The 12,408-nt window shown below is 34.6% G+C and overlaps 1 long non-coding RNA gene across 1 annotated transcript; it reads left to right on the forward strand.

Annotated features, from left to right (window-relative positions):
- Positions 1–495: 495 nt before the first annotated feature.
- Positions 496–6,504, forward strand: LOC120577915 (uncharacterized). Its single transcript, XR_005643852.1, has 5 exons — positions 496–583; positions 666–693; positions 6,053–6,127; positions 6,201–6,311; positions 6,395–6,504. It is a non-coding gene; the product is annotated as an uncharacterized lncRNA (long non-coding RNA).
- Positions 6,505–12,408: the final 5,904 nt, after the last annotated feature.

Consider the following 12,408-nt stretch of genomic DNA (forward strand, 5'->3'; position numbering starts at 1 on the left):
GGAAAAAAAACTTTTTAAGACGCTTCAATCATAATTGGCCACCTCATTCCTTTATTTTATCTATTTTACTGGTAACTGGAAGTATAAGTTGCCGAACAATTTTTTTTCCCTTTTTCCTTACAATAATTTAACTGCAAAACGCTTTATGGCCTTTGAGTAACAAACAAACAACGCAAAACAAAAGGCTCCATGGCAGAAGTTTTGTTGGGAGGATTTTGCAGCTCTCTTATTGTTATATTTATATACTAGGTATATAACCCGTGCAAAACCCATGCGTTGCACGGGTTTGATTAAAATACTGCTTGCAATTTGCTCAAGAACCATATCCAAGCAATATTTTTAATTTGATCCACCAATTTTTCCACATTATCCATCCCACCTTAAAATATAATATTGTTTTTAATATTTTAAATGCATCATATTGTTGTCAATCAAACCAATTGCTTATGCTGTTTGTATGTTGCGCACCAGTGAATTTTCTCTCAAGTCTGCATATGCTGTTTTTAATCTTTTCTTTTTATCCAAGTTTGTAGGTTGCTTCCCTCGGAGAAGGAGCATCTTTGGAAGCTAAACTCTTGAGCAGGTCAGTAAATTAAAGTTAAACCTGTTGCATATGGTTTTCCTTCACTTGGTAGATTTATGAACCCAATCTTATTACATTACAGAAAGGAGGCAGCATTGCGTCAAAGAGAGGTAATAAGGAAATAACTTTGCTGTATATGATATAAGCGATGTGATAGATCTATAATTTACGGGTGAGGGATAGTATCTACTGAATATCACTTATAATATAATCAACAACAATCGGAGAATAACATTATACAGAGTTGCTTACAAGAACAAAGAGAAATACAATAACCCAACCTCTAGGAATTAGAGAGCCTAGTCTCTCCCAACTAACCAAACATAAAAATAACCGAATGCCCTCCCTTTTCCCTTTCAGCCTTTATTTATTATTCTAACTTCCTACAACATTTCTTACTTTCTACGGTAGCAGTTACCAATCACACAACATCGTAGAAATTACTCTATATTCTTCAGAGTATTTTATTCAATAAGAATGGTGCTCCTTTTATAGGAGAGAATACAACTAATCAACTCCTTAATTTAAGGAGTGACATAATGAAAAATAAATAACCATTAAAATAGAATAATAATAAAAGAAAACAATATATATTTCAACACCTCCCTCAAGTTGGTGCATAGATATCAATCATGCCCAACTTGCTTATGACATGCTCAAAACTTGTCCTTGCTAAGCTCTTGGTTAAAATATATGTTGTTTGCTGATTTGAAGGCACAAAAGGTAGACAAAGTATTCCATAATCTATTTTCTCTTTTATAAAGTGACGATCGATTTCAATATGTTTTGTTCGATCATGTTAAACTAGATTATAGGCTATATTTATTGCGGCCCTGTTGTCACAATATAGTTTTAATGGAAGTTCTACCGTTATCTTTAGTTCCTTTAGAACTCGATGGATCCAAAGACCCTCGCAAATTCCTTGGGCCATTGCTCTAAACTCAGCCTATGCACTGCTTCTTGCAACTACACTTTGCTTCTTGCTTCTCGATGTTACCAAGTTTCCCCTCACGTAGGTACAATAACCTGAAGTCGACTTTCTATCTGTAATGGATCCTGCCCAATCGGCATCAGTAAAAATAGCCACATTCTTATCACCAATTTTTCCAAAGAATAGGCCTTTTCTGGGGGCAGCCTTCAAATATCTCAGAATTCTATAGACGGCGTCAAGGTGTTCTTCATATGGGGCATGCATAAATTGACTAACACTATTGGGGAAAGCAATGTCAGGCCGAGTATGTGCCAAATAAATCAATTTCCCAACTAACCTTTGGTATCTTCCTTTATCAATAGGTGTGTCCCCTTTTTCCGAAAGTTTTACATCTGGGTCTATGGGAGTATCAACAGGTCTACATCCTTGTTTATTGTAAGAGATCAAGAACATACTTTCGTTGGGACACCGCTATTCCTTTCTTTGATCTAGCTACTTCCATGCCAAGGAAGTACTTTAGAGATCCCGAGTCTTTGATTTCAAACTCTACTGCGAGGTTTCTCTTTAGTCTTTCCATTTCTGTCACATCATCTCCAGTAAGAACTATGTCATCAACATAAACAATTAGAATAGTAATTTTTCCACTAGAATTATACTTTATGAATAATGTGTGATCTGATTCCCCTTGAGTGTATCCTTGTTTCTTTACTGGTCGAGTATACTTTTCGAACCAAGCTCTTGGAGACTGCTTTAAAGCATAGAGATGTATTCAATTTGCACACCTTTGACCCAAATTTTTCTTCAAAGCGTGGAGGGCCGTCCATGTACACTTCATCTAAATCACCATTGAGAAATGCATTTTTTACATCTAATTGTTGTAGAGGCCAAGTAGTCCATGCCATATGTCTGAGTAAGTAAACCCTTTAGCAACCAGCATTGCCTTATATCTTTCTACTGAACCGTCAGAGTTATATTTTACTGTGAACACCCACTTACAACTCACAGTTCTCTTTCCAGTTGGTAAAGTCATAGCATTCCAAGTGTTATTCTTCTCAAGTGTTCTCATCTCCTAAGACACAACTTCCTTCCACTTTGGAACATTTAGAGCTTCCAGTACATTCTTTGGAATTTCTATACAAGACAAGTGAGAGGTAAATGCAGAAAAAAGAGGAGGATGTATTTGAATATGATACGAACCTAGATATGGGGTGCTTGGTGCAAGCTCTAACTGGTTTTCTATGAGCTATTGGAACATCAAGAATAGGATCATGAAAATCAGAAAGAATTTTACCTTTACCTTTATCTGTTTTTGTAGGTTGATTCTCCCTCGGTTTAGATTCATGACTGTGCTGCGGAATCAAGTCTTCTACTACCTTACCATGGTTCCTTCTTCCATAAATTATTCCTTTCCAAGTTCCTTCACCTTCTCCAAACTTTCTTTCTGTTTTTTTATAAGGATGTTCATGTAGTGACATTTGACTTAATTCTTGATTATGCTTAGGTTCAAAAGATTCATTATTAGAATTTTGGTTTGTTGCCCCTGATTTTGTGACATCCTCACTCATGAAAGGAGTAGGTTCACATACATTAATTGGGACATTTTCTTTGGTGCAAACAACCTAGAACTTTGTGGTATAAACACATATTTTCAGAAAGAATTAAATTCTCAAAAAAAATATGAATCTTCATTTGATTTTCCCCCTTGAAGATGATTGCTCTCAAAAAAAGGTTTATTTTCAAAAAAAGTAACATCCATAGTTACCAACAACCGTTTAGAATTGAGATTAAAACATTTATATCCCTTTTGAGTGGAGGAAAATCCAACAAAGACACATTTAATAGCACGAGATTCAAGTTTTCCTATTTGTTTGTGTTCATGGACAAATGCAATGCATTCAAATATTTTTAGAGGCAAATCGGCTGAAATAGAGGCAATTGGAAAGAATTTTAAATATGTTTCGAGAGGAGTCTTAAGGTTTAAAACACGGGATGACATACGATTTATTAAAAGTGTTGCGGTCACCCCATAAGTATTTTGAAACTTTAGTGGAAAAAAGTAAGGCTCTAGCCACTTCAAGAAGGTGCCTATTTTTCCTCTATGCAATTCCATTTTATTGGGGTGAGTTAACACATGTACTTTGATGAACTATCCCATTTCACTTTTTTTTTCTTCTTCCCAAAACTGTGTTAAAATATTCAATTTCATTGATTAGTTCTAAAAACTTGTATAATGGAATTAAACTGAGTCTGCACCAGTTTAATAAAATTCTTGACAATTTGTCCCACCTCCGATTTTTCTTTTAATAAAAATATACCCAACAAAGTCTAGATCATCAGGAAAGGTGATAAACCATCTTTTGTTGGATAAAAAAATAATCCTAAACATCACTATGATTAGTAGAAAAAGGTTTTGAAGGTTTATAGAGAATAAAGAGAATTTCGATGACGTTTTGCAAGTTCACAAATTTCACATTGGAAAGAAGAAAAATCCTGATCAACAAACAATTTCGGAAATACAGTTTTTAAATGTTTGAAACTTGGGTGGCCCAATCTTAAATGCCACAATATAACATCATCCTTATTATTTGAAACAAAAAAGGATTCAGAGAAAGAACTTATTTGTCCAAGTTGGTGTCTAGTTTGAAGTTCGTCTTCAAGGTAGCAGAGTCCTCCATTTTGCTTAGCACTGCCAATTTTCTTTCCCGAGACTGAATCCTGAAACAAACGGTGAGTATAAAAAAAATGAGTTTGACACCTTTTATCTCGGGTTAATTTACTGACAGACAATAGGTTACACGATTGGGGACATGTAAAACATCCTGAAGAGTTAATAATGGAGAAATAATGATTGAACCTTTTCCTGCCACGTCCGAAAGAGAACCATCAACAATCTTAATTTTTAAATTACCTACACAAGGACTATATGAAGAAAACATACTAGACTCTCCTGTCATATGATCAGAAGCACTTGAATCAACAATCCAAGTACGACTTGGTTTGACAGTAAGAAAGGCTGACTCTAAGAAATTACCTTTTTGGCAATGGAACCGAAAGAAAACATACGGGAAGTAGTTTGAGACTCAAGAAGATTGTACAGTTGTTCATTGGTGGACGAAAGTGAGTTTGAGGAAGACTGCTGCCCTTGATCAGAACTATCTTGGAGTGCACGATCTTCAGTTGATGAGTTGAAAATTGTCTTACCCAACACCCTTTGTCGCGCCTTCTCTCTTCTAGTCTTAGATTTATTCATCCTTTTTATTTATTTTTTTATTTTCACTTTTTGATCCGACTCAAACAGAGTTTTTTTTTTCCCGATGAATAGTGCACATGAACCGTACCGCATGGATGAACAATATCACGTGAATAGTACCTCGCATGAACAGTTCGGCGACAGTGAACAGTGTTGCTGGATATTAAAAACCAGAAAAAACAAAAGATGATGTAGTGATGGCGGCTAGGGTTTATGCGGAAGCAAACCCCTAAAATCTGGGGCTCTGATGCCATGTAGAAATTACTCTATATTCTTTAGAGTATTTTATTCAATAAGAATGGTGCTCCTTTTAGAGGAGAGAATACAACTATTCAACTTCTTAATTAAGGAGTGACATAATGAAAAATAAACAACCATTAATAATAAAAGAAAACAATATATATATTCCAACAAACATTTTATAATAATAAAATTAATTGCCTACTAATATTACATAACTTTTGCCCCAACAATAAATGATTTCTATGCTTCAATCTAACACAAGTCCTTGTGATAGGAGACCTATTACTAACACTATGGGGTAGTTAAAATATGCTATTCAGTAAATGGAGATGGAGCTAGAGAAATTCTTAGATGCAAACGAACATAACACGTTATATTTAGAAACAACTAATCAGAAATTTTTATTGAATTTAATTAAATAAAAACTAAAATTAAAATTGGCACGTTTTCTTTCAAAGTTTTTACTTTTCTCTTTCAATGTGTCTTTCTCTATGATCAATTCTACATACCAAATGTACATGTATTTGATTAAATACAAAAACCAAAGAAATTAGGAAACCCTTATGAAGGATGCACACAACACAAGTGTAGGTGCAGAAGAAGAGACCCAACATCAATGGCCTTCATGCGGGAGATTGAATGGAGAAGAATGAAAAGTGATGGGCTATTGGAAAACATTTTGGATGTGGATAAGAATTGGATTTGTTTAAATAAGAAAGTTAAAAAGGATATTGTCCGAGGAAGAAGCAACAAACACATGATGTAATTTAGAGAAAAGAAGGAAGAATTTTAAAACAACATTGTTGCTGTGTTTTTGTTTCGGGAGAGAGACGGTGAGAGAAGAATAGAGAGAACATGTCTATTTTATTTTAGTTTTTATTTTATTAAATTGAACAAAAAAATTTGATTGGTTGTTTCTAAACTATGACGTGTTATGTTCGTTTGCACCTAAGAATTTCTCGATGGAGCTATTTTTCAGCAAAATAAAAGAACGTGCTATTATTTCTTATTCAGTCCCTTATTAATACAGTTTTATATTTCGTAGGCCACACTTAAAAGTTCCAGGGACTCGAAGGATGGAGTTGATAAGGAAATCACATCTCTACAGGCTGAAGTTGAGGTGATTATGTCAATTTTTCTAAAACATCCTCAATACATTCTACCATTTATGTTTTAACCATCTCCTCAAATAGAATGCAAAAGTAGAGACTGAAGCCACAGTGAGACAGCTGAATGGGGTTGAATCCGAAGTGAAAACTCTGCGATCAATGACACAGAGAATGATATTAACTCAGAAAGAAATGGTAGGTACTTCTACAGTTTCTGGAATCCAGTGAAATTCGTAAGTTATTTGGAATTCTTACTATATAAACTATCTTCTTATTAGGAGGAAGTTGTTCTTAAGAGGTGTTGGCTAGCTCGTTATTGGGGTTTAGCCACAAAATATGGTAAGCTACTGTCTGGTTTAGCCTCACTTTTTTCTTCTTTTGGTGGTTGGATTATGGCATCTCTTCTTGGCATGACAAACAAGTCATTTTGATATCAATTCGTCACATATGTTAATCTTTTTTAATACAACAACCAATCGTTATCCCACCAAGTGGGGTTGGCTACAAGGATCAAATTACACCATAATATTCTATCATAAACCATATTTTTCAAAATTGCTTATTTATCTCTCTGAACAGAACATCTAAAAGACACCCAATAATTGTGAATGATCATGCAATACAAAGATTTAGGTTCATCTAGAGAAATCGTCAATGAAAGTGACATAATATCTGTATCCTGAAGTAGATGACACCCGACTAGGAGCCAAACATCATAACCAACAATATCAAAGGCTGACATGTATCTTTTGTGGCACTACTTGGAAAAGATGCTTTGACATGACTCACAATCTAATGAATTCAAATATAAAAGATGAGGAACCGATACTTTTAACTCCTCTAAATTTGGATAACCCAAACGACAATGAATGATATCAGAGATGCAAAAACACCATAAATGGTGGATGGATGATTGTTGAAGGTAGTATAAACCTTGTTATTCAGATCATGTTCCAATTGTCTTTCCCGTACTCAGGCCCTGTATAAAGAAAGAGTTGGAAGAAAATGTTATGGTATAATTGAGAGAACGAGTAAGTTTACTTATTGAAATCAAATTAAAAGGACAACCAGGTACAAATAAATAACACATAATTCAAGGATAAAGATGGCAGAGGTGAAGCTTGACCAATACTTTGTGCATGAGAACCATTAGCAAGGGTAATATTGTGAGGTATTTTAAGAGGTGATAAGTTAGAGATAAGAGAGGAATTACCAACTGCAAGGGTAATATTGCAAGGTATTTTAAGAGGTGACAAATTAGAGATAAGCGAGGAATTACCAACTACATGTTCAGAAGCTCCATAATCTAAAATTCATGATCCCACAAAGTGAGATAGGCAAGCCCTTAGAATTACTAAAATGAGCCGAAGTGGCTGCAGCAGAAGTTTGTTGGACTGCCATCGAGCTACGAACAATAATTAACCTTAAATATACATTGAGGCAACAAGAGAAATTTACTGCATGGTACTTTCATCGTGGTTATGTTTCTGGTAGCGAAAGATTGGCAGATGCATTTCAGTTATGATGGTGGGGCGTGTTGTAACACCCGGTATTCCCAACAATATAAATCATACATAAAATCAGAGTATTTCAACGTATACGGAATGTCACACTGCTTTTCATAAATTCATAAATAGAATAAAATAACTCTTTATCCTTCAAACAACAACATATCAATTAATACTTCGCAGCAGAAATTATTTCAACATTTAAAACAACTTTGACACAGGCCATCAACGTAGAATCTCATAAAATTCATTCCAACAACATGTTCATAAAATAATACGTAAGGAATAGAAAGCAACAACAAATTCCCATCCCGTTATGTATCAGAGCACCTAAGACACACGTGAGAGAAATCCACTCACGACCACAACTATTCTTGATCACCTGCAAGTTACCCATACGAAGAGCAACATTTCCAAGCAGAAGGGGTGAAATTCACAAACAATAATAATAGGTATATAAATCATCAACTGTATTTAACAACCTAATTAACAATGGGTATTTCAACAGTCATGTTTCATATTTCATCAACATTAATAACACTTACAAACTTAACCAACAACAACGACAACAACAACAACTCAACCAACAACAACGACTATGCAACGACACAACGACAAATGCGACAATGCACATGCATGTGGTACCATTTTAAAGTGTTTGAACGAACGAGCATTCACAGGGCATAAGCCCTCAACAATTTGAATGAACTAGCATTCACAGGGCATGAGCCCTCTACAATTTTGAATGACAAGACATTCACATGGCATAAGCCCTCAACGGTTTATGAGTATGCAATTGACTCAACTCTGTGTATATCAACATACAACTCAGCAACAACAACTGTGCAAAAATAATTATGACTTACTCCACAACTTGGTCAACTTAATGATATTAATAATCAACAACTGCAGAGACATCAACATAAGCAACTTGCAACATAACAACATTAATAATAACAACTTGAATGATATAAACAACGATATTTTCTATATCATACATTTTCCACATAATATATGTAGCTTAAATTAACCAACAACATCAATTATATTAGCTTAGATTCAGTGAAAAGCTATACCTTTATAAACAACTTCCATTCCTACCCCAAGGACCAACTCATGAACTCATTAGAAACTTTATACAAAGTTATTTATTTCCTAAAAACATCTCTAGATGGTTAGGATAAGGTCCCTACACTTACGAAGAAGTCTGGAAGCATTTGGAGTGAAAAAAATTGCATTTTTAAGGTTTCTTAGATGACAGCATCGTGGCACGTTGGTCTCTCATCGTGGCACGATTTTTCCAGAGTCAGACGAACTAAAATACTTATCAAAATCGTGGCACGTTGGTCCCGAATCATGGCACGATCATAGTTTGACAGACAGCATCAGATTTTCAACCTTCACGTTTTTGCGCATAAAAATCAAACCGTTAATCTGTTTTCGATGCCGTTTTCACCTACATGTTCCTGAAACTTAGCCCTATCATAATCTACAGAAATATTCAAGTTTCAACCACCCAAAAATCGATTTCCCAAACCTCACATAATCTCTTATTTGCAAAAACGTTTAGACTCCGACTTTTCAAGTGTAAATTCCAATTTCCATCGACCCATACCCCAAAACTGATTGGAAACTTAGTTTGTGATTAATCTGAAATCTAAACATCCTTTATTGCCCTAATCCATCAGATTACCTACTTCTTCCAACGATTCAATTCTACATTCTAACCCTAATTCCCAAATTCATAAACAACTACATGTTAAATCAATTTCAGAATTTGCATACACTATGATTATTGAGAGTTAGCCTCACCATTACCTTAATTTAGATGAACAAAGCTCTACAATCTCTCCGGTTCTTCACTTGGCTACCTTGGCTCTTCTCCCTTTTTCTCCCAAAAGCTTGTTTTTACGTGAAACTGTTTTTCTGACTTCTCAGTTTTCTAATCCTTTAACTTAACTCCCAATTATTTTAATTAAACCACACAACTCTCCTTATTTCTAGTTCAGCCCCTAAACTCCAATTATTTCTAATTCCCACATATTCTAATAAATAATAAAAATACATCATTTAATAAAATACAACACACCACAAAATCAACATAATTCATATAAGTCATATAAAAGACTTAAAATCAACCAAAATATTGAAATGAATAAATAGGGCGTTACACGCGTGTCTTCGACAGCAGTGTCAGCAGTTCCAGGACTGCTCCAAGACCAAAGAATGATGTCTCTTGGAGACGAACACAAAACTGAAAAAAAGAAGAGACTATGGTTAACAATATATGTAGGCACTCGATAAAAACAATACTTGGGAATTGGTTTCTCTACCAAATGGAAATAAATCTGTTGGGTGCAAGTAGGTATACTCCCTCCGTCTCAAAATGTAAGAAAAAAAACTCAATTTTTTTGTACCCCAAGAAAAACTTTTGCTTATTCTCATGAAATTAAATACAAATTACATTCATTCTCTCTCTCTCTCTCTCTCTCTCTCTCTCTCTCTCTCTCTCTCTCTCTCTCTTCTATTTTATCCCTAATCAATAGCCAATGAAAATTGTTTTTACATCTTCCCGTGAAACTTATTCCAAAGAAAACACAAAAAACTATACTCCAAATTCTTATGTATTAGTTTTCTTAATAAGTGTGATTTGATTTATTTATTTTTTCTTACAATTTGGGACGGAGGGAGTACACTATAAAATACAAGGGTGATTGATCTATTGAAAGGTACAAGGCAAGATTGGTAGCCAAATGATTCACTCAAACTTATGGATATTATTCAGACATTTACTTCAGTGGCAAAATTGAATACTGTTATGGTGATATTATCTTTAGTAGCTAACTACAATTGGAACTTGAACCAATTTGATGTAAACGTTTTCTTCATGGAGATCTTGAAGAAGAGATCTACATGGATGTACCCCTTAGATACCATGGACTTACTTCAGTCAACACCGTGTGCAAGTTAAAAAAGGATTTATATGGACTAAAGCAATCACCACGAGCATGGTTTAGGAGATTCACTAAAGTTATGGTATGTTTGGGCTTCAAACAAAGCCAAGGAAACCATACTTTATTTGTCAAACACTCTAAGTTAGGGGGAGTAACAGTGTTATTGGTGTATGTGGACGACATTACAGTAACCGGTGATGATGAAGAGGAGCAACAACTATTATCCCAACACTTGGCCAATTAATTTGAGATCAAGACCTTGGGAAATTGAAATATTTTATGAGAATTGAAGTGACTCACTCTAAGAAAGAAATTTTCATAACATAAATATGTTACTGATCTTCTGCAGAAGATTGGCAAGGCAGCATGCAAGCCTGCAAGTACACTGATTGATCCAAGTGTAAAGTTGAGGAATGCAGAAGATATTGCGGTTGATAACGAAATGTATCAAAGGTTAGTCGACAAACTTATATACTTATCACATACTAGACTTGATGTTGCCTTTGCTGTAGGCTTAGTCAGCCAATTCATGCACCAACCAAAGGAGATTCATTTACAAGCTGCACTCCAAATTTTTCAATATTTGAAAGGAACCCCAAGTAGAGGAATATTGTTTGAACTGAATGGAAGCATGAGACTTGAAGCATATACTGATGCTGATTGTGTAAGGTCGATTGTGGATGGGAGATCAACTACAAGCTATTGCACTTTCTGGGCGGTAATCTTGTGACTTGGACGAGTAAAAAAACAAACTGTGGTATCCAGATCTAGTGCTGAAGCAAAGTTCAGGGCAATGACACAAGGGACATGTGAACTACTATGGCTGAAAAGCATTCTAGAAGACTCGAGGATAAAGAGTGAGGAACCAATGATATTTTATTGTGATAATAAATATGATATTAGCATAGCTCAAGATCCAATGCAACATGATAGAACCAACATATTGAAGTTACATACACTTCATCAAAGAAAAATTCGATAGTGGTCTAATTTGCACTCCATAGATCTCTTCCCAAGGCAATCTTGCAGATATTCTAACTAAGGTATTGAACAACGAGAACTTTGAAAGAATTGTTTCCTAGCTAGGAATGATAGATATTAATTCACTAGCTTGAGGGGGAGTGTTGTAAATAGTGAAGTTTTACAATTATTATTAGTAATTTGTAATTGACCCATTATGTTAGAATAGCCTATATAAACACATTAGTGGTTGTTGACCAAGTGACTTCAAACACATAAGAGGGGGGTGAATTGTGTTCTTTAAAAAACGATTTAAGATAAGCACAAAAAAAAAAAAAAGATTTTAACCAAATAAAATAAAGTGCTTATAAAAGTTTATAATAAAGATGAAAACTAGATATTTTGCGCTAAAATAAATAACAAATAAAGTAAAAGAGATAAAGGGATGAGAGAAAAGGACACAAGAAATTTATCCTAGTTCGGCCTAAAACACCAAGGCCTACGTCTAGTCCCCAAGGAAAAGACCCTTGAGATTTTCACTAACTTAGCTTTTAAACGGGATAAGCTAGTAACCTTTACAAAATAGCGAGCACTCTCCAAACAAAATTACCCTTTGTAGAAGAGCCTCTAAACCCAAGAGAGATCACCTCTCTTGAAACTTTGGGATTGCGCCCAATACAAAATAAGAGTTGCAATAATAAAGTAATACACCAAATGTGTAGATATAACAAATTGAAGCACAAGAACTACAAGATAAACTATGTAGTATAAAATAGCTCTCAAGATAATAAATTAACAAGTGTAAAAATAATGAGAGTGATGAGAAATATTTTTGAGGGTCAAATAAATACTTCAAACTTTTATGATCAC

Source organism: Medicago truncatula, chromosome 1 (assembly GCF_003473485.1).
Source record: "Medicago truncatula cultivar Jemalong A17 chromosome 1, MtrunA17r5.0-ANR, whole genome shotgun sequence".
In the NCBI taxonomy this organism is placed as follows: Eukaryota; Viridiplantae; Streptophyta; class Magnoliopsida; order Fabales; family Fabaceae; genus Medicago; species Medicago truncatula.